Source organism: Candoia aspera, chromosome 4 (assembly GCF_035149785.1).
Source record: "Candoia aspera isolate rCanAsp1 chromosome 4, rCanAsp1.hap2, whole genome shotgun sequence".
Classification (NCBI taxonomy): Eukaryota; Metazoa; Chordata; class Lepidosauria; order Squamata; family Boidae; genus Candoia; species Candoia aspera.
The window spans coordinates 35,818,848-35,841,729 of NC_086156.1; the positions used below are offsets into that span (position 1 = coordinate 35,818,848).

General features: G+C 39.6%; 1 protein-coding gene across 1 annotated transcript in view; it reads left to right on the top strand.

Moving 5' to 3' along the window:
- Positions 1–22,882, top strand: part of CHN2 (chimerin 2) — a 152,904-nt gene that overhangs the window by 61,775 nt on the left and 68,247 nt on the right. The window lies entirely within an intron of this gene.

The following is a 22,882-nucleotide window of genomic DNA, read 5'->3' on the forward strand; positions in this document are numbered from 1 at the left end:
TCTTCAGTTTGTTAGGATTTTCTGTCATGTAGCAGTAATAAAACACTAGAGACCTATTCTTGTCTCAGCGTGGTTCCTGGCTGTTAGGACACATCCAGGGTATATTTGAATCATAATTGAGATTATTTGCTGACCTGCCTTTGAAATGCAATGCATGGCTGCTCAGAAGATTTACAATACTTCCTGTCCGATAAAGATATTTTTTGAGATATTGTTCTCTCTTCAAGATGGTAGTTCTCTTAAACTGAACTGTCTTTGATTACAAACTAGCACAAATAATCAAGGAAAATTCAAACAAGTGAAATGTGATGGTCCCAGTACCAGGATTTTAACTTAGAAATTCTCCACACTGTCCATCAGGAAGCTTAAAGAGTTCTTTATTAATAATCTGATTAACATAGGACAGTATCAAAGTTCTGAGTGAGGATTTTGGCGCCAAGCATTCAAAGTGATTCTTTTCCCTCTGACCTCATCCCCCATCCCTCCTCCCTATCTTGTCAGCAAGTTCTTTCTCACTCCTGACTTTCCCCCTCCTAGCTCATTAGTCCATTGGGATGATTAAGAGCCCCAGGTGTCTTATCAGTGGCCATCCTTGCTCTCACGACTGAAGAAATGTCTGCAAAGCTGCATGAAGGAATGTCTGCGAAGGCAGCATGGATTTGCTTTCTTTCGGCTTATGCGTGTAGCAGGCTGACACGTGTAGTAATGCTTAATGGCAGGTGAGCAAAGAGAAGGGAGCCTGACAGATAAACTTTTAGGTAATGGTATTTAGAGGAATGGATATTAAGTCTATTGAAATAGTAATAAAAATAAAACCTGATTGATTAAATACTATTGAAAACACAGATGGACCCCAGAAACAGGAACACCCAGGACGAATAACAGATAAACTTTTAGGTAATGGTATTTAGAGGAATGGATATTAAGTCTATTGAAATAGTAATAAAAATAAAACCTGATTAATTAAATACTATTGAAAACACACAGATGGACCCCAGAAACAGGAACACCCAGGACGAAATACATGATTTATATGGCAACATAATCCAAAATCCTATAGAACTATTTTAAAACATCGTATTATCATACCTTTGACAACCTGTTTACTGAAGTTTCAAACCCTTTTAAAACCATATATGCTTGACGTGCTTCATGCAAGAACTTTTGTGTGTTCTGAAGAAATCTTCCCATTCATTTCTTCCTGGTGGGACAAAAGAAAGAGGGACTGGTTCAGCCCACCAGCCACATTTCTCAAGAACCTTCTGAATAGATTATTAGCTCCCTGACAGATGATCATGGCAAGCATATGTATATATGGTATATAAACTCAACTGGCAAGGATTAGCCTACACAGGCTGGGAGCCTACATTACCCTGCAAGTTGGATATTTGGTGAGAGATTTACCACATTTAGTCCTCTTTTTGAATATTTGGTGTATATTCAAAGACACTTTTGGTATACAGATCCCATTTCTATATATAAGATACATGAATGAATGGATATATTAAATCTTAACTACTCTCCCAACAAGAATACCAATTAGGAATCATAGGAAAAATAATGATTTTCCAGTTTCATATATATTAAACAGTACAGAAAAAATGGAACCTTGCAAACATATTAAAATGATCTAGAATTATCCATACTAAAGTATACACATATTGAAAAAATACAACAAGTAGTGATGTATGACTGTATATGTTTCAGCTTAGCCCTCTGCATACCTACTCTAAAATATAATCCATTGAGTTCAGTGTCATTTATTTTACATATGGATGGAGGATTGCATACTGTCTGAGTATGGTTAAATCTGGATCTGATTCCGGATTCTCTGTCCTTGATTAGCATCAGCCAAATACATTTTTTCCCAAGCAGATCTTTGATGCCACTTTATTAGTATCCAACAAAAGAAAAGGAAAATCAGACTTCCACAACATCTGACCGGCAGTTTGTATAAATTGTATAATGCCAGTTCAATATCTTGCCATTAGGTTTGAGGTTTACTGATCAGTGGAAGAGAGGAACTAATCTGAAATTTTGGAAAAATCAGTTTTAACTGGAAGAAACATTTACTTCAATCTGACATTATATATTTTCTCTTCTACTGATATTCCTGCAGATTTTGATGAACAGCTGTTCTAATTTGCTATCTAATTTTATTCAGCAAGTAAAACATTCTGATTATGGGCTTGTATTGATAAATTGATGAATTGAACTCAAGAAATAAGGCTTGGTAATGATTCTTTGACACCAAGTTACCATACTTGGAAAAATAGGATTTACTTAACATAATATTTACAAGATTTCTGATATAAAACAAACTTCTATTTATGCAATATTTATTTTGTCTATATAAACAAAATATATTTTATAATGCAATCTAGACCTTGCTACAATTAGCTGTAGAAGATATTACTTTTCTAATTTCAGTAGGTTGTACTGTATTAATTTCATAAAAAAGCATATTTTGCATTTTTAAATTTGTCTCTTGACAAAAAGATAATATGTGAAGCTTTACTTCTAAGTAGGAGCAACACCAGAAAAGCTAGTTTGGGAAATACCAACAGGCTGGCAAAGATAATTACTGAAGAAGCAGTTGTTAAAGCCAGTCAAGGGAGGCTTTATATAGAACCTTAATGATTTGAACCTGGATATTTTAAGAAGTGGAACTATTTTAATGAAGTACCTGCTAAAATTTGGAGTTATCACTAGATGTGAGATATGTTGAAAAGAAAAAGATTTATATGGGTTTAAGTCTCATCTGAAATTTTAGAAGTCTTTTAATTAAGCCAAAATGTGACAAAGCAGTACTGTTAATGCTATACATATATTAGTAAAATTATTTACATTTTGCATAGGTACATAGAAATATCTAGATGTTGGATATTTAGCTGTAAAATTTAGAATTTGTCAAGAACGAAGTATTTAGGAAATTAAAGCTTTAATTCTTGTCCCAGATATGACCTCCGACTTGGTCAGCTGAAATGTAAGCCTTAGCAATCATATGATTGATTAAATAATGTTTAAAATAAAGCTTTGTTATATATTGATATCATTTCAGAAGTTAATATTTAAGGTATCTATAGAATATAGCTAGCTATTTGTTTGCTTGCTTGATTTTGCATGAGAGGTTGACAACAGAAATTATTGTGTCGCATGATCATTTCAGAGAGTCCTTTTTTTGGAGGGTCATTAGAATGTTGTTAGAGTGGCATTAACTAGAAAGAAAATTACAACTTGGAAATGCATGAGGTCTCTGCCTACTCTTATCAGTTTCTTGGAAGTTGTATTAGCTAGTTCAGTTCTATTAATAAAGAAAAACAATGCATATGCCAAATTCCTTGAGTGGGTTTTTTTTTTGGTAAAGGTTTTAAAAATTACCATTATTATTTATATCTACTGCCTAATTCCAACCCTCACATTTCCAGTATGACTATTTTTTTTTAACTCCACACTATAGTTTCTACCAGGTACCTGCGAAATTATCCCATCCCTGGGAATTTACTTAGTTGTGGAATCCAACTAGTCTACCCAGTGTAGCATCTATTGAAAAAACCAGCACATTAAGATTATGTTCAGCTTTGTTCACATGAACATTGTCTAGCTTGTATCTGTATTGGTTTTTTACTTACCAAGGAATATGCTGACTTCATCTAACAGTGGAGATAGTTTTAAGCAGGGTTTCTCAACCAGGGTTCCGTGGAACCCTAGGGTTCCGCAAGAGGTCCCTAGGGGTTCCCTGGGAGATCATGATTTATTTAAAAAATTATTTCCAATTCAGGCAACTTCACATTAAAGAGGTAAGCTTCATTCTTTATTTTTAGTTTAAGAACACTGCTAATGCATACATACAGGCCTACACATGAAACAAATATAATAATTTTGTAACTTCTGGCCTTTATATGAGCCCGAATGTGCAGGGGTTCCCCAAGGCCTGAAAAATATTTCAAGGGTTCCTCCAGAGTCAAAAGGTTGAGAAAGGCTGGTTTTCAGTAACAGCTTAACAGGATTTTATTTTTTCAAACATATGAAATCAACCATAGTTTGCTTACTCTAGAAATAACAAAGGGTACACCTGAAAATATCATAATTAAATCTAAATATTAGCATGGTCCAAGACTTCATTACTTCAAAATCAAGTCATCTTTTTTGTTGTTCTCTCTCATCCCCTGCTTAGAGTAACATCAGATGAAATGTTATACTTGCAGATTTTTATTTCTTCTGAATTGCCATTATTAAGGTTTTGCCCATATATTGGATTTCAGAATTTCAAACTAGGAAGATCGCTCTAAAGTATTTTCACTCCATTCAGTGAAGAGAGGAACAGCACTTTGCTCTTGTACATAGTTTTCATTTCAATTGTGTATGGAGGCTTGCTGTGCAGATAAATATCCTGCACTCTTTTATGTTTGCTTCACCCAGAGCTATTTTAATTTCCCACAGTGTAATGAAACAGATATATTAAAAAGGCTGTGTTTTTAAAGCTAAATTAGGGTGTCATAAATTACTCTGTGAGTTCCAAGAAAGCAGATATTTTCCTGTCTGTTGTTGCAAGAACTAGAATAATGTAGTGGTGTGACTCATAACTCCTTGATGAATCAGGCGAACCTTCATTAAGCCTCAGTGATCTGTCCATGCAAGCTGTTGAAAAATCTATTTTTTTTCTCTCCTGAAGAGCTTTACTGTTCTATTTTTTAAATATACAATCTATGGACTGTATTAAACAGACAGAAATTTTGCCTTGAGACAGGAATAGTCTTCATAGTATAATGAAGCATAGTAAAGGTAAAGGTTTCCCTTGACATTAAGTCCAGTCGTGTCTGACTCTAGGGGGCAGTGCTCATCTCTGTTTCAAAGCCAAAGAGCTGGCGTTTGTCCATAGACACTTCCGTGGTCATGTGGCCGGCATGACTGAATGGAACGCCGTTACCTGCCCGCCAAAGCGGTGCCTATTAATCTACTCACATTGCCACTTCCAGACATCAATCATTTCATTTTGTCCAGTTCAAATTATTAAAAATAATTCTGTCAACTTTGGGACATGATTTACAGTCACAGCTAAATTGTGTTAGTAATAGTTATTAAAATTAGTTTCAATGTGAGCAGCTTCAAATGCTTGTGGAACGGCCACTAAAAATTTCATGAACAATTTCTTGTTATGCTGAAGATGATACAGCGACCTATCCATTTCCAGTTCACATTTCTTTGTGCAGTGGTTAGGAAACAAAAGGGTGTTCTGCAGGTACAAATCTACAGTTGATTATCTTCTCCCATCCTGGAAGAAGCCAGTGACAAACTACATCCATATTGTTGCCAAGAAAAGTACATGGATGTGCTAGGGAATGACATCTTTACTTTTTATTATTAGTGTATTTCTGTTGTCAGGAAATGAAAAGATATTCTGCTCTTGTGCCAAAATGCGTAACTAGCTGTGAGGATCTTGTATCATGATTTAAGGAAGGCCTTAACTTTGGGCCAAATATTTTGAACCAGCCCTAATTTGTCAGGGTTTGATAAATAAATATATATTTATTAAAAATATGTATTTTTTTAAAAACTGAGGTTGAATTGCAGACAGTAGTGCAATTAGACACTAAAAGAGGGTACACAAAAATTAATATCCTGATTATTTGCATTTTAAACTCATTGAATAATCTTGATTAGAGGACTTAAATGTAATTTGTCCTTCCCAGTCTTGTTTGCTTGTTGCTTTTCCTACCCAAGGCTTCTACCCACTGCTGCTCTGGATAATGGTTGCAGCTTCTGTCAAGTGTAGAGCCCTGAATCTCAGCCTGTACTATTCCTAGTAGAAGATGGGATTGCCATCTTTCTTAAAGCTAAACAAACAAACAAACAAAAACCCCTCGACACTGCTCTTAATACAGCCTACCCTATAAAATTCAGTTGGAACGGGAAATTTTCATTTGCATATTTTTGTGGCAAGGCCAATATTTAAAGACACACTAACAAAGTAACCCATTATATTTCTACTTAGAAGTAAGTTCAGTTAAGTACAGCGAGACTGTCTCTTGGGTAAGTGAATATTAGATAGCACCCTTGCTGCATTTGGGAATATAACTTGAGCCAGATCTATTGATTCAGCAAGCAAACATCCCAGTTTTACAGCGAGCCTGGTGGAATTTCTAAACTATTGGTTTCCAATAGCTAGATATGTTGTAGCAAAAAGCAGAATCTTCTGGCACCTTAAAAATGAATGACTTTATTATGGCATAAACCTTTGCAGACCTAACACAGAACATAATTCACCCTGGGCATAATATTTATTCTTTATTATAGTGAAACTAATTCTGTAGTAATTTGTTTGCATGGTTTAGTAGCTGTGACACAAAATTTTGCTATTTTATCTGTGACATTAGGCTTATTGTCTGATAAGATTTATTTTGCTTTTCTCTTATCTGATCATCCTGGCATATGTTCCAACAAGGGAGAGATGAAAAATTGATGGCTACCTTGATATGTTGGGTGTTTTTTAATCAAATTAGAATTGAAAGGAAAAGCTATTCTGGAAAAATGAATTTTAGCTAATTTACCACTGAGAACTCCTGTAGGTAAAACATTACGTCTGGCCCTAAAAAGGGCTTGTGCTGGGCAGGGGATATAAACATGGTTAAATATCTACTTGGTTCCAATACTGTATATTCCAATACTTCTAAATACTCCTTAATGTGATATAGGTAAAGGTAAAGGTTTCCCTCGACGTAAAGTCCAGTCGTGTCCGACTCTAGGGGGCGGTGCTCATCTCCGTTTCTAAGCCTTGGAGCCGGCGTTGTCATAGACACTTCCGGGTCATGTGGCCAGCATGACGACTCGGAACGCCGTTACCTTCCCGCCGAAGCGGTACCTATTGATCTACTCACATTTGCATGTTTTCGAACTGCTAGGTGAGCAGGAGCTGGGACGAGCAACGGGAGCTCACCCCGCCGCGCGGTTTCGAACCGCCGACCTTCCGATCGGCAGCTCAGCGGTTTAACCCGCAGCGCCGCCGCGTCCCTGTGATATATGTGTGATATATCACACATGTGATATATGTGATATACTATTAAATTAAGTTCATTCTGTTCTGTTAAGTAATCTGTTCTTAATCATTTGAAAGGCTTGTTTATATTCTAAGGGCAATAGTTGGTCAAGAGGAAGGAAGGCCAAGAAAGTTAATGTTTTTTAATACCAGTTGATACCATAGCCCTGAAATTGCTATCTCAAAACTAAAGGGATCAATCCTGCTGGAACAAATGGCACGTGAGCCAATAATTAAATATGAGTAGCCAGGCCTTTGCCTCTACTTCTAGTGATCCTACCTCCAGCCTTAGTGATGAATTTGGTACATATTTAGGTACATGGAAAATTGATCATAGAAACCTGCCTTGGACTGTTTCTAGGGGATTGTAATTAGGGAATGTGTCATGAGTGCCGTTGAGCTAAAGTCATCAGTGCAATGGCACACATGACAATGACAAGGAAATAGGTAAAGGGGTACAAGATAAGTAGCCATCAACCCACAACGACTAACGGCTAACAAACAATAGCTAAACGGATCACGGAGCCACCCAAGCCATCAGCGGCAATACAACGGGGATCGCCCAGCTGAAAGCAATCAGCAGAGGAATGGGAAACCTGATGATGGGCGATCCTGGAAACCCTCACCCACCGGCAGGGCAACGTATTGGACAAAGGGGAGTGACGTGACCGTGAGCGAGGGGGCGCTGACCGGCGCGGGGTATTTAAACCCCGCACCGGCGCGCTCCTGTCACTCTCAGCTTTTTTCTACCGACGCTGTACCTGCCCTGCAATAAACCAGAGCCTGATTCGCAAACCAGTGTCTGAGTGTTATTCAGAGAGAGACAGCGCATGACATAAAGCTGAGAGTCATAAACTCAGCCTCGCCGAGCCCCACCGGACGACAACGAGCCGCGGGAGGAGTAGACGGCGAGAAGACCAGCAAGATGAGGCCGGAACGGCGCGGGCAAGGAGGGCGAGCCGCGCGGCAAGAGACAGAGGAGGACCGACCAAGGCCAGAGGCACCGCGGACTCCCGGAGCCATGGACGCCCACCCCACCCGACCCGAGCCTCAGCTCCAACCCCAAGGGGAGATGGCGACGGAGGCAACCCGACCGCGGGAGGGAGCAGCACGACTTCCGAAACCAGCGGAGGACCCCGCGCCCCACATCGCACCCCAGCAACGGGCGTGGAGCGACAGCCCCACGGCGCTCAACACGGAGGAGGACGACGGAGACACCCATCAGACGGCGGAGGAAGCGGACCCGCGGCAGAGGGACGATGAACCCCGCCGGCAACCCACCCCCGAGGACGCGCCAACGGAACCGGCCCCAGCGGCGGCGCGGGCTGTGGACGAGGAGGCACGAGCTGAACTCGCGGCCATGCGGGCTCAACTGACGGAACTCCGGACCATGCTCCAGGCGCTTATGCCCCCCGCGCCACCCAACGACGTCCCCGCACAAGCCCACACCCCGAGCGAAGCACCGAACCCACACGGGCCAGCGGAGGACCAGCAGACGGCACAGGCGGCCGACACCACACCCCGGGAAGCGAGAGGCGGGGCCGCACAAAACGCCCGGGCCCCAAAGGACTTCCCCATCTTCTTCGATGGGACCCCCACAAAACTCTCGTTTTTCGTGACCAATGCTAGGGAGTTCATGGGGAGGCACGGACACTCCTATGACTCCGAGGCCGACAAGATCGCCGCCGTGGCGATCAAACTCCAAGACAGGGCGGCGGACTGGTACGTCCAACTGTACGAGTCCAGCTCCCCCGCCCTCGCCACCTTCCCCGCTTTCATCAAAGAGATGAAAAACTACTTCGAAGACCCCCTAGCCAAAGTACGGGCGAAAAGCGCACTCCAAAGACTTAAACAGGGCACACGCACGGTCCCTGACTACGCCCTGGAGTTCAAAGCCCTCGCGGGGAAGGTCAGCGACTGGTCCGAGACCACCCTGCTGGAAATGTTCAAAAGGGGGCTCAACCGCGACGTTCTCCAATGGGCCCTCTACCGCGACGACCCAGAAACGTTACACGGGTGGATCCACCTCGCGGGGAAAACTCCGTTCGAAGTAGTCTCGGGGCGCGACTTCGTCCCCATACCGGAGCTACCTCAACCCCCGGAACCCCAGGTGGACGCTAGCGACTGGGGACGGAAGATCGCGGAAGCATGGCCAGTAATCACGGCGGCGCTGAAGGATGCACAGGCTGCCTACAAAGAGCAGGCCGACAAGCACCGGCGCCAACAACCGACGTTCCAGGCGGGGGATATGGCCTATCTATCCACCAAGTTCCTAAAGTCAACCCAACCCTCGAAAAAACTGGGGCCTAAGTACATCGGGCCGTTCCGAGTCACGCAAATAGTGAACCCGGTAGCAATACGCCTGGACCTGCCACACAACCTCCGGAGACTCCACCCGGTGTTCCACACCAGCCTCCTGAAACCGGCAACCACCTCCCGATGGCACCCAAGCACGCCACAGCCCGCACCGGTAATGATCGACGGGCAACACCACTTCGAAATAAGGGACATTCTCGACTCCCGCAAGCAACGAGGAACTCTACACTATCTGGTCAGGTGGAAACACTTCCCCCACCCGGAATGGGTGGCGGCGCACAACGTTAACGCGCCTGACCTGACCAGAGCATTTCACCGGGCATACCCCGACAAACCGCAACCAAGGTCAGCAAAACCAAACCCCCCCTCCGCAGGCCCCCCCCCGCCTCCCGTGCCCCAAGGGAAAGGGCCCCCCCAAGCCCGCGACTTGGGTGGACCTTCCCCCCCCCGGGACTCACTCCCCCCGCCCCGGGCCCATGGGGTGGTGACAAACGTTCGCCAGCACCCTCCCCCCCGCCCCCCGGCCGCGGGGGAGTGGCAAGCAAGTCAACAGGGCAACCTGGGGGCAACGCCCAGGAGACACAACAAAGGCGACGCACTCTAAATAAGGAAAAGAAGGGCCCTACCTGGAGCTGAGAAGCACCCGACCAGCCACGCCTCTCGCCTCGCCGAACTGAGCCAAACAAACAGGGTGTGGCTGGAGCATGCGCACGCCAGGTCAGGACCCGAGCATGCGCACCATGGACACACCCTGGGAAGGCACGTGGTAGAGGGAGGAGCAAAGGGAGGGGCGACAACTACTCCGGCGGGAACTTTGAAAAAAAAAAAAAAATGTGGCGTTTTGACAGCTCCACGGGGAAAACCCAGAAAACCGGGGGAGAACACTATTCGAAAAGGGGGCAGTATGTCATGAGTGCCGTTGAGCTAAAGTCATCAGCGCAATGGCACACATGACAATGACAAGGAAATAGGTAAAGGGGTACAAGATAAGTAGCCATCAACCCACAACGACTAACGGCTAACAAACAATAGCTAAACGGATCACGGAGCCACCCAAGCCATCAGCGGCAATACAACGGGGATCGCCCAGCTGAAAGCAATCAGCAGAGGAATGGGAAACCTGATGATGGGCGATCCCGGAAACCCTCACCCACCGGCAGGGCAACGTATTGGACAAAGGGGAGTGACGTGACCGTGAGCGAGGGGGCGCTGACCGGCGCGGGGTATTTAAACCCCGCACCGGCGCGCTCCTGTCACTCTCAGCTTTTTTCTACCGACGCTGTACCTGCCCTGCAATAAACCAGAGCCTGATTCGCAAACCAGTGTCTGAGTGTTATTCAGAGAGAGACAGCGCATGACAGAATGGGCCCAACTGTACACCGTAAAGTACAAGGTCATAACCTTTGCCTCAAATAACTTTGATGCTGCAGGAATACTTCCTTGCCTTGGGCATAAAGAAGTTCAATATTTTGCTGAGCACCTCAGTGGTAATTGTTTCATGTAATCTACATATGTTTTCCAAGAACAGTATCATGTGGGACCACCTGGAGATACTGGAAGCTCTTAATTTGTTCAGTTTCATAGCCAGGTAACAACAAGTGACAAGAGCAGCAGACCATATCAGAATATGGCCTCTTGAAGTTGTCATCTTTATTCTATTTTTCTGAGCTTTTAAATATTAAAAATGTTTAAGTTTTTCATATTTAAGTTGCTCAAACTTTTATTAATTGGAGTATTATGTCTTTTTTTCATTATTCAGATATTTTTATAATATTTGTAATTTTTATTTTCTAAATTGCCCCTGGAATCCTGATTGGCATTGATGATCAGCATTCAGTATTATTATCAGTTATGCATAGTTCATACTTAGCTTGTATTTTTTTATTAATTCATATAGTTGGTTTATATCAAGGGTTCAAAAAGTTCAAAAGATTCAAGATTAGTATGCATTATCCTTCATAGGAGAGGTCACCTACTGAACATTTCACAAAAGTTAAGCTACATGTTTCGGTCACTAGGTGGCAGTTTTACTTAGGACTTTTCATGCATTTTGCTTTTCTCTGGTTTTCAAAAGATAGAGCATATGGTGTATTTTTATACTGCAGTAACATCAGGTATAAAACTGAGCAATGATATTTTGGAAGGCCATATCATTCAGCATCAGTTACTTCAGGAGCTAGCATATACACATGCTGCGTTCTTGCCCTGTTTAATAAGATTACAAATTCCTATTGCACATCTCTTTGTATGTGTGGACATTATCTGTGTGATGAAAGAATTATGTATGCAAAGTGAGCTAAGAGATGTTACTTTAAACGTTTGATATTGGATTACACAGTTAATTGCATAAATGGTTTGGAAAAGCCATTATTAAGTACTGCAAATAAGCACATGGCTGGGGAGAAAAAAAACAAAACCCTACAAAGGTGCTTCTTTTCTATAGCTTTACGATTCTAACTTGTTAACATGTTTGCCCTCTCTCGGGTACGGAGTGCCATCTAGCTCAGCGTATGTTTACTCTGAATAGAGTAAGCCAACTCGCTTCAACAGGACTTAATCTTTGGAAGGGTTCATCAGATTGTACATACCCAGCACAACATTGAGCAAATATGTGTGACTGCTGGTGTGGCTTCTATTAGCTGGATTTGAATTCTGCGAGTGTCTCTGGGAACAGGATGAATTGCTGGTCCAACTGAACGAAATATTTTAAAGGTAAATACCAAGAATTTTGCTGCAGTAGGCTTCTTGGTACTAATATTATATAGGAACCTAGTCCTTGAAAGATGATTGCTAAAGTCCCTTCACTGTAACAGATCTAGTACCTAATGCAGTCAGTAATTAAATAAAAAAGCTGGATTGGTTATGCTATCTACCTTCCCACCACTTCAGCTCTCCCACCCCATCCTACATCTTGTGTTTGCTGTCACTTCCTCCCTTTCAGCAAAATATGTGGCTCTGAAAGTAGTTGTCTGTCTTATAATCCCATCTGCCCAACTGTCTCCTGCCAAGCTTTCCCCTCAACTGCCAGCTTTCACATTGCTGTAGGCTTTCGTACTATTGCTCTTTAAACTCATAGCCTCTGGTTCTTTCCAAGCTAGTATATCAGAGTTCAAGGTGCAGTTTCTGCCCAGATAGGTGGCAATTATGGAGCCCTTTGTTTTTCAGTTGAATCTGGCTTATCCGTCTCTAGTTCTGATAGGATTGGTTTGCACATATTGGAATAGCAGGCATTGTACTATTAGCATTAAATGGACATCATGTGATTGCATGGGCTTTGATAATATTCCTCTACGGTCACATTAAAAATTCACTAGCAGCCTTTGGGGGTATTCTAAGATTCACATAATCTTTGAAAGACAAATGTGGGCAGTCTAAGAACTCAGGTTGTATAATCTGAGATGATGGCTGGATTTACTCATAATACTAAGCCATGATAGGGTTTGTTTAGTTTGACCTAGTGCATAATATGAACTGAACAATTATACTTTGTAAATGATATTGCCAGTTCAACAAATATGACTTAGCACAATGTATCAGGGCAATTGTTTTATAATATTGCTGGGATGATACATCTTATCATATGGTTCTAGGGTTAGAAGTTGTTGTTTTTAAAAAAAATAGTATAAGTGTTTTCAAATAGAACAAAATTAGTCTTTGACACACCATTTATTAAGATTATAGGGCACCTTTAAAATGTGAGCTTTCTTTTATAATTGTATTTTCCTTAAGGGCAACACTACAAGGAAGGGCATGGATATTCCATTTACTGACCAGGGAATTGAAACTGAGAAGCTAATTTTTTTCTAGAAAATCCATCGCTGAATAATAGACTTTTAAGTATTAAATGTCAGACTACATGCATATGTTGAGATTTGAAAAAGGTTTCAGATAACACAATCCAGCAAAAATGTTGGCAAAATATTCTTTGCCCTATGTCATCAAACATATTGCCCTATTTGACATCATTCAATAGGTAATACGAGTAATGAAGATATACAAAAAGGCTTAACAAATGCATTTTAAAAGGGCATTCTCACAGAAACAAGGTATGAAACCTGAAATACTTAGAAAGGAAAGGATTTATTTTTGGATTCTGTTTTATTATTGTTGTTGTTGTTGTTGTTGTTGTTCAAGCATTAATGTACTGCATTTCAACTGAAAACCACTAGAGTAGATCAGTATAAAAATCAGAATTAAAGCAACCCAAAGGCAAAAAAACAAACCATACAGTCTTGAGTGTGTAAAATTAAAAGAACCAAGGCTTTAAAATGTGTATGGGGCAGAAAGGTCTTTGGTGCTTAAAAGAGAATTGGACCAGTACCACGTGAACATTTTGGTGAAGGAGCTGTGAAAAGTGGATGCAGATAATAGAAGTATCTAGAGATATTATTAAATGCTTCACCATAAGTTCCTTTAGCCCCTTGAAATTGAAACCCGTGAAAGTTAACTAGATACCATCAGTGTTATCTTAAGTTCTGAGAGAAGATACCACTAGTGTTGGAGTAACTCACTTCCCTTTGTCTTACTATGCAACAGATGGTCCCTAAGAGTTCACCTCTTTACAGCCTCTTCCTTTATTGCTTCCATCCACTGGATTTTCAAGAAATCAAGCTTTAAAACATTTTCAGTTTTAAAAAGTTTAACAGTAAATTTAATTCTTTGTATGAGATGTATTTATTGTTAGCCTCCCTGAATACTTTAGTGGTAGAAAGGCAAGATACAAACTGTAAGCTACGCTGTACCTCATTTTGTCTTGTCTATTCTCAGTTCAGCCTTGTATAATTAGAGATAGCACTAGTTTTCTTACTGTTGAAAGACACTTAGTCCAGAGTGTTGACTGAAAGTACAAATTGCAGAAGTCTGTATGGTGTAGTAAACTGGGACTGAGCAACTAAGTTTCAGTCCCCAATTAATCATTGGATTCATTTGGTGAGCCTAGGTCAGCTTAAATAACTTACAAAATAGCATGTACCCCACTTGAACTCTTTGAGGAATAATATGAAATAAAAATACAATAAATCTTGTTCTAGCTATGAGCAGTATATTTCACCAAGAAATAGAAAGATAAACCACCAGCTCGTAGCTTCCGAGTCCTTTTCTGCAATCCAATATACACATGAGGATAACCATATTGCCTGCTTGATGTGAAATAAACACTCTGTTAAAAGTAGTACATAACAAGTTGTTGTTCTCATACTCAGTAGTATATGCAATTTAAAGCCAGTTTCAGCTTTCCATTTAGAATCTAAAGGATGTACTTTATTCTTATGAACTCTACTGAAAAATCATTATACTTAACTAATGACGTATCTGAATGGATCATACTAAGCATGGACCATAAACTTCCCCCAAGTTCCCAATCTATTTTATGTTGTGATGTTGTGATTGTTGCAGCTATACAAGCTAGCTTGGAAAATATAGAGAGACCTGTAAGAAGGCAGAATTTGAATTGTGACATTGGAGTAGCATCTGTTCTCCTTCCTGGCTTTCTCTACTCTGAACCATAATGCCTTTTTACCAGCATTTACACATGTGGGGGGCTTAATAATATGAATACACTGTATGTAAACAGATTGGATGGATTCTAGCTGTTAATAGTGAAGCAATATTTAAAACTCTGGGTTAGAAGTAAGGAATTTTCTTTTTATTTCATATTAATTTGATTTAATACACTTTCCTAATTCCATCTATTCCATGATGCATTGCATAAATAGGAAGCAAGTTGAATGTCATTAGAATATTAATGTTGGTAAAGGTTTTTCTTCTTACAAGTTTTTAATCCTACTCTGGGGGTGGGTAGGAGTTCAAAATTGAATTGGCTAAAAGAGGGGGTTTAAGCCTTTAAGCTCAGAAATCCAGTTGCTGTAATAAAATGCCATGGTGTCCTTCTGAAGACACTCTAGCTACAGTATGTGCTCTGCATCAGCTGATGCTACCAAGTTGTATTGCCTTGGGGGCATGAGAAGATAGGTGCAAAAGAGTAAGTGGATAAAATGTGGACTTTTGTGAAAGAGAGGACTGGATGAGTGTCTGATAAAGGGGAAAAATGGGAAAAGAGAGATTGGCAAAAAAAAGAGGTTCTCCCACTCAATTTTGGTTTTGACCCTTTTTGTCAGGCTTTGTGCCATGCATAGCAGTAAATCTCAATTCTGTATTTAGGTAGTGGCTTTTTGGCAGAAATCTCATAGGCACAACATAGCTAGATTAGTTTCTTGATTGCAGAGAAGAATGAAGCCACACAGACAAACCTGCCTACTGTAGTACACAGCAATTAAATCTTATATTAAATCTTATATATAGGTCCTTGTTACATGGTTAAATTCAAGGGCTTTTCCTCCTGCTTTTCCAATTCAATGGCTACTCCCCCATTCTATTTCCCCATAGAAGACCTCTGGGATGTGTTGATTCCACATGAACGAGCAGCTGCTGGAGAGCATTGTTACATCAACTTCATTCCTAGCCCTGACTTAAAATAGTCTCCACTGTACACAGTCATTCTGATACATCAGAGTGCATTGCTCTATAGTTCTTTTGAAGAATTTTTCTGTTTTTCCATTGGTGCAATGCACTATCAGTGCCAACAATGCTAAATTAAGTTTGTAGGATTGGCCTATGAAGTGTTAACATTCTTGCTTATAAGTGCTGTAAAATGTTGTCTATTTTTATGCATAAGAATGTAAAAGAACATAACAGATTTTGGGGGTAGTTACGAACTTCTCACTGAATTTAAAATGTACTCTACTGCTTATCTGAAGCATAATAGACTTCTCCTCACTGTCACCTAAAATATAACTGAAATCTCAGTCCTGACATTAGAAAAAAAAAGCCAGTGAAAGTCAGCCACAAATGTATTGAAGCATTTCTTTGACAGAAAGGCAGAGAGAGTCTGACTATGTTTTAACAGCTATTTGACTATTATTCCAAATGTTATTAAATCAAAAAAAAATTTCAAATTAGAAAACACAAATACTGAACAAGTTTTTATAAAAGACCATATTGTTTTAAAGGCCATGGAATATTTTGGATTAGCTATGCATCCTGCTTAATTCAAATCTGTAATTGTATTAAATTTTATTTTTCACTTAATTTGCTAAAAATAGATGAGTTTTTTTTTACTCAAATTGTATTGACAAGTGAGAATAAATCTGTCCAAATGGCTGACTGATCTTTATGTTCTAGTATATAAAATAGGAAAGATGGCATATGTTTGAGAGGATTTATATTCCATGTGGTGGTGCAAATAAACATACATATATTCAGTAATCAGAATCTGAATTCTTTATTTTCATTCTGATGATGATTATTGTCATGCAATACAGTATAAACCTTGCATGAACAAGGTCCTAATGTTTGTTTAATAATTTTTTTAAAATTTTGCTGCTGATTGTTGCTGTCCAAAATATTGGTATGTCACACTACTTTACTCTCTCAATTGTTCTCACTCATGTCATTTAGCATTAGACTCTTAATACAGTAGGTAAAGGTAAGACAGCAATATAACCTGATTCAAAGTCCAGTAAAGTAAACTGACTTTTATTTCTGTGGGCACTGTGTCAAGTCTTTACTTCTGTGACTAGCATGTTATTTGAAAACATTGTTTTATGTACTACTTAAGAGTCAAATATAAATTGTTAATCCTTTTGCATAGCAACTGCAACACTAATTCAAAGAGGTTGAAGATTTTGGAAGTGTCCTTTCAACTAATACAGTGTGCAGAATAGTACGATAAGGAAAATGAGTAATTGCTTTGCCTTGGGATAATATGCAAATCAACACAGTTCAAAGAAGCCAAAAGTGATTTGAGAAGAAAGGAGCTAATTCAAAGTGACAGCATTAGCTCTGTACCTTAAGCCAGTATCTTAAGGCTTTATAATATTTAGCCAAGTGGTTCTAATAGTTTTCATTTCATTAATGATTATTAAAATGTTACAAATATGCATGAATAATTAAGCACAAGTCAATATCTTAAGTTTCATTAAGAGTTCTATATACAGATTTATAGTACTATTTGCATTTAATGAAAGGCATCTATCCCTATAATTTCCCTCTCCCAACAATGTGTTTTCTGCCCTTTGTTGCTTACAAAGATGAGCTGACTCAAGTCATACAATAATCTACAGTTATCTTCCTAGACTTTTTCTCCAGGATCCTTAACCTATGAACTTAAATTTCACAGATTTTGACAGGGTGGACTCAAATGGCTAGTATTTATGTCTCAGTGCATGTTGCTTGCTTATATGTATGTTATAATTGACAGATCATGCAGTATGAAATATAGTCATATTGAAATTGGTATATGTATGTGTGTGTGTGTGTTATCTGTCTTCTGTTTTTAGACAGGTTTGGAAAGTCTTTGACTTTATTTCTTTATGATTTCATGAAGTTACTGTTGGGTATATATTCTGGAGATGGTGCTTCTTAATTCTATCCTTTTTAACATTGCACATTTGGCTGTTTCTTTCTGGCTTCTCTTTACTGCTTATATTCCTTTCTTTTTTAAATGCTGCCAAGCTTGAGAGATTCTGGTGACACAATGATAAAAGTCAGCAAGTGGTTTGGCAAAAGGACCCTCCAAGTGCTATAGATGATAGGGCAAAAAAAAAAAAGTTACTTAGATTCATTTAGGTCAGAAGCCAGGGTAATGTAGGGGTTAAGGTATTGGACTAGGACTGGAGGACCCACTTTAAGTCACTAATACAGTGTGCAGAATAGTCCGTAGTTTGACCACAGAGCTCATTGGATGACTTTAGGCCAGTTATTCTCTCTTGCCTCAACCGACCCCACAAGTCTCTTCCTCTTCTTTGGGTAGAGAGACATTTCCCAAGGGTCTGTGAAAAGAAAAGCTGGAACATAAAGATCTCATAGGTACATTGGCTAGGAAGGGTTAGCCTTGTTACTGTTCATAAAGGAGGGCCGACTGATTTGCACTATGTATTTGCAAAGATGAATTGCCTCCAAAATCTGTAGTCAAAGAGTTTTCAGTATGGCTTGCATGAGACATTTTGCTCTCTTCAGACTAAATAGAACCTGTATGTTGAACTGTACATGGTACAATGTTTCTTTACATTTTAAAGAAAGGGCAGGCAGGATCAGTCTATCAATTCACAACAACAGACTTTCAGTTACTTCTAAAAAAGTTTAGGAATGGGAATTACAGCAACTACAATCTCATATATTCCATTCAAAATAATCTTTTTTTTTGTAAACTGGCACTTGGAGAAAGAGCGTGGACAAATCAATCAATACTAAGGATATTCTTTGGGGTATCATAATTTTGGGGATTTCAGAGAAGGCAAGAAGATTACTGAGCTGCTCCTAAAGGAATGCTCTATTACAGATTCTCAGTCAGCTAATTATGACTTCTCTATCAGGACATCATAAGCTGTAAGTGGCTGAAAAAGGACATTCTATTCTCTTCCCCAATTTCCATTTTTCATTTGACACTGTCACTTAAGGATGCTAAGTAGACAGAGAACATTGTGGACATCTCTTGGGGAGTATTGTCTCGAGTTTTGAAAACACTTAAACAGTGTTCAGGTGACATCACTATATGCAGCCTTCAGAGATCTAAAGGCAGCTTTTGATTCTGCTACCAGGACCAAGCTATGGGAGAAATTGGAAGCCGCCGCAATTGACCGTAGGCTTCTCCATTTATTACGTGCCTTACATTCCAACACGACCATAAACAGCAGGTGTAATATGCAAGGGTCCCCCTCGATACTAGTCCAAACCCAAAAGGGGGTAAAAGAGGGGTGTATCTTGGCCCCAATGCTTTTTAATTTTTATATAAACAATATGGTAACATGGATAAACAATCCAAATTACCACCCCTCAAAAATAGGAGATCGCAGTATCACCCTGCTTCTTTACACAGATGATGCAGTAATCCTCTCTAGGACACCAGTAGGTCTTAAAAGAGCCTTGCAAGCCTTGTTCCAGTACTGTAATTACAATAAACTGGAAATAAACTATCAGAAAACAAAGATTATGGCCTTTGCTAAAAGGCCAAGACTTCGCCCATGGTATCTCAATGGACACAACATAGAACAAGGTCAAGATCAAGAACAAGTGACCACCTTTAAGTATCTAGGTGTGATGACACATGCCACTGGCTCAAGGAAAGCATATTGTGAATATGCAGCTGCCTCTGGTCAAAGATCAGCTAACGCCATCCTCAAATTCTTCCACTCTAAAGGAGGATACTATGTCCCTGCTGCAATTAAGCTTTTTCAGGCCAAATCACTAGCCTGAAAATTAAAATATATTTCTGTAAAAGTTGGAATTTCCCTGAGCATTTCAATATATCCCTCTTGTTCTTTAATGGCCTAATTTTGAAGACACTTGTCCTCTGAATTTGCTCTGTCTTCTGCTATGTAGAATTTGAATTTCTACATATTAAAATGTGCTTTGAACTCTGATTTACATTTAGCAGAATGAAACTATAATCCATTTCATTAATCTCTCATTAATCTTGAATGTCCTTACTGTGAATTTACTACAGAGTGTGAGGAAGATAATAGGATTTCCAGTCTGAATGTAAAATTTCACTTGATGGGCACTGGCAAAATGAAGGACAAATTCCTATCTACGAGCTAGCAAACATTTAAAAAATAGTATTTGCCTATTTAGTGGCACTTAAATCTGGAAACAATCATAAGACTGGCAATGACCGTAGAAGTGTATAATAAATTGCATCACATCAGCCTTTCTCTGTATACTTTCCTGTGATTAAATCCCTAATAGAATGAATTATATATGCCAACCAACATTTTGTAGCAGACACCATATAATAAGCCACATTTCAAAGCAACTTTGTTGTTAAATTAGAAACAAAATTATTTGGTTTGATAAGTTGATGTAACTTCCTTTCATGGAAGAAGTAAAATATAATTACTTGGTGCAATAAAGAACAACAAAGGAAATATAAAACATTATATAGTCTTTCATTGCCCAAAATGCAACTTGTGTTGTAACAGAGAATCTCAGTAGAAATTTTGAACTAAAATCTCTTCTTATTGTACAGCTTTAGAAAAAGGTGAAGTGCAATCATTCTGTAAGAAGGGACAGTTTTAATATTTACCATGGGCAAGGATGTGTAACTAATCCCACATCCAATTTAGTACTAGGACCTAGCAAGGAATCTAGAGAAAAGACATATAATTGAATCTGGCAGGCTATTCTATGAGATCAAGTCTTCAGTCTTGGCTAATCAGTTTACAAGACATATTTTTAGAAATCAATATTCAGCCAAAAATAGGAATTTAAATTAATAATTAAAGGCATATGGGCATGGGTATATTCTGTCCCATCTGGAAATCCTCTGCATGAATTCATTTTAAAGGCCAAGAGCTGATGGTCCATATAATGATATTTTCTTCTCATTTGAATACTTTAAACAGACTCAGTTTATGTAAATACTGAGGCATAAAAAATACATTGGCACAAATAGTAAGCACAATTTACAGAGGAGCGAGAAAATGGTGGTCTAGATAGAAACTTGGATAGGTTATAGATTATTTTGCTAGTACTCTGCTTGAAATAGCAATGTTGAAAATCAGTAGAAGGAAAAAGAACCGAACCATTCTGGTTCCTTTTTGTACTTCCTTACTATTTCCCCTCTTTCCTTCCCAGGACAAGAAAAGGTCTTTCTTTTGGCTTGTACCTAATTTATGCAGCTTCAGAAACTCATCTTCAGATAATTTGTCAGATATCAACGAGATACCACCACCTGAGAGGAAAATGTCCGCTTTTCATATCACCACAGAAGATGCTACAAGGAATCGCAGCAAAGGGGTTAATGAGGGTCCCTGGGCTAAAATCTGCAGTGTTTTCAAAATATAGCAGTTCAGTTCAAATTTAGCTATATTCTTTGCCAGAATATGATGGCAATTATTTTAGGATGAGAATTACTGAAATCCTGGATTTATTTTATTTTGCGTATATAAAACTAAGTCATAGCAGGTACTAGCACATGGCTGACCTTGATCAATTTGAAAAGCTTGAAACACAAGAAAACCCCAGGATTGTAGAAAGGACTTGGAAGGTAGAAAAACTTTCTGGAAGATGGCAATGGCAAATCACTATTGTACAGTTGCCAGAAAAGCAACATGGATTTGTCCAAATCCAGGAGTTGAGTTTGGTTTCATAATTCCAAATAGAACTTTCAAGATCAGAGCAATTTCAGATAGTAGTCCAGGAAAGTGTAATTGAGTACACTTAGCAATGCTGGATGTCCAATGTCTTTGAAAACTGGATAGATATCTAACTTACATGATCTGGTGATTCAAGTATTTTGTGTTCCATTATGTCTGCCCTCTAAGAAAGTTTATCAGATCCAGACACCTCATGGGTTGAGTGGTAGTGAAGATGAGGGCTGAACTCATTTCAACGTATGTATCATTATACCTTTTGGAACAAGGACATCGTTTAGGGCTTTCCTGATGCTTTAGCCATGTCCTGTTTGCTTTGTTGCTCTTTCGCTATTACAATAGTATATATTGCAGACCACTTAGAACATTTAGAGGCCACCAACATCTATTACTTTTCCTCAGAATAATGAAGATAACAGTTAACATCATTGTCCTGTAGTCTTCATTCTACCTTCAACATATGTTCTTCCTTTATAACAATCACATGCGTAACTGCTATTTAACTTTCTCTCCTACTGAATTGAAAGATAGGCAAGTGCAGCAAAGCATCTGCTTAAAGTAACAGCAGCACTTTATCACCACATACCTGAGTTATAGAACACCATTTCACATGGGATTGCCTTTGAAAATAGCTGAGAAACTTCAGTTGGTGCAGAATGCAGCAGCCAGGTTGCTAGTGGGTGAGAGCCACAGTTCAAGTATTGCATTTGTCTTCACTCACTGAATGTTCTGTGCTGCCAATTACAACCTCACAATCGGTTTCTGTTACAAATTCAAGGGGTTTATTGCATAATAAATTAGATAATAAGTAAATCCTTAAGTGTAGTAACATAAACACATTCCAAACTGCAAATCTTCTGCTTAGAGAATAAAAAACACAAAAGCTTACTTTTCAGATAACCCAGAGCAACAGAATGCCAGTTCAGAAATGATCCAAGAGTGATCAAGCTTTAGTGCAGTAGTCATGCAGGCAATCGAAAGAATCCAAAACAGCATATGGCCAGGGTCAAAGGCAAGCTGGGCTAGAAATGTTGATTGCCGCAAAGAGCCAGTCAAGCTATAGTTTCCTTTTAGATAGCCCTTACTACCAGCTTAACTAGTTTGCTGAATCATGCTTCTTTCTCTCAAGAGATTACTCCTTTTGCTCTCTTAGTAAGTGATGTGTTGGTGGGCTTAGGGCATTTCCTAGTTCAGCTGACTGAGCTTGCACCTGTGAAGTGCATGCTCTTCAGCTAATTCCTGTGGCATAGGGTGAGGCCCAGGATGGTCAACCTCTTGAGCTTCTGGATCTGAAGATTCAAACTGACCCCTAGCAGTGGACTGGTTTCCTGTGGCTTTCCAGGTTCACAAGTTGTGGTTTGGATCTTTAAAACCCTACATC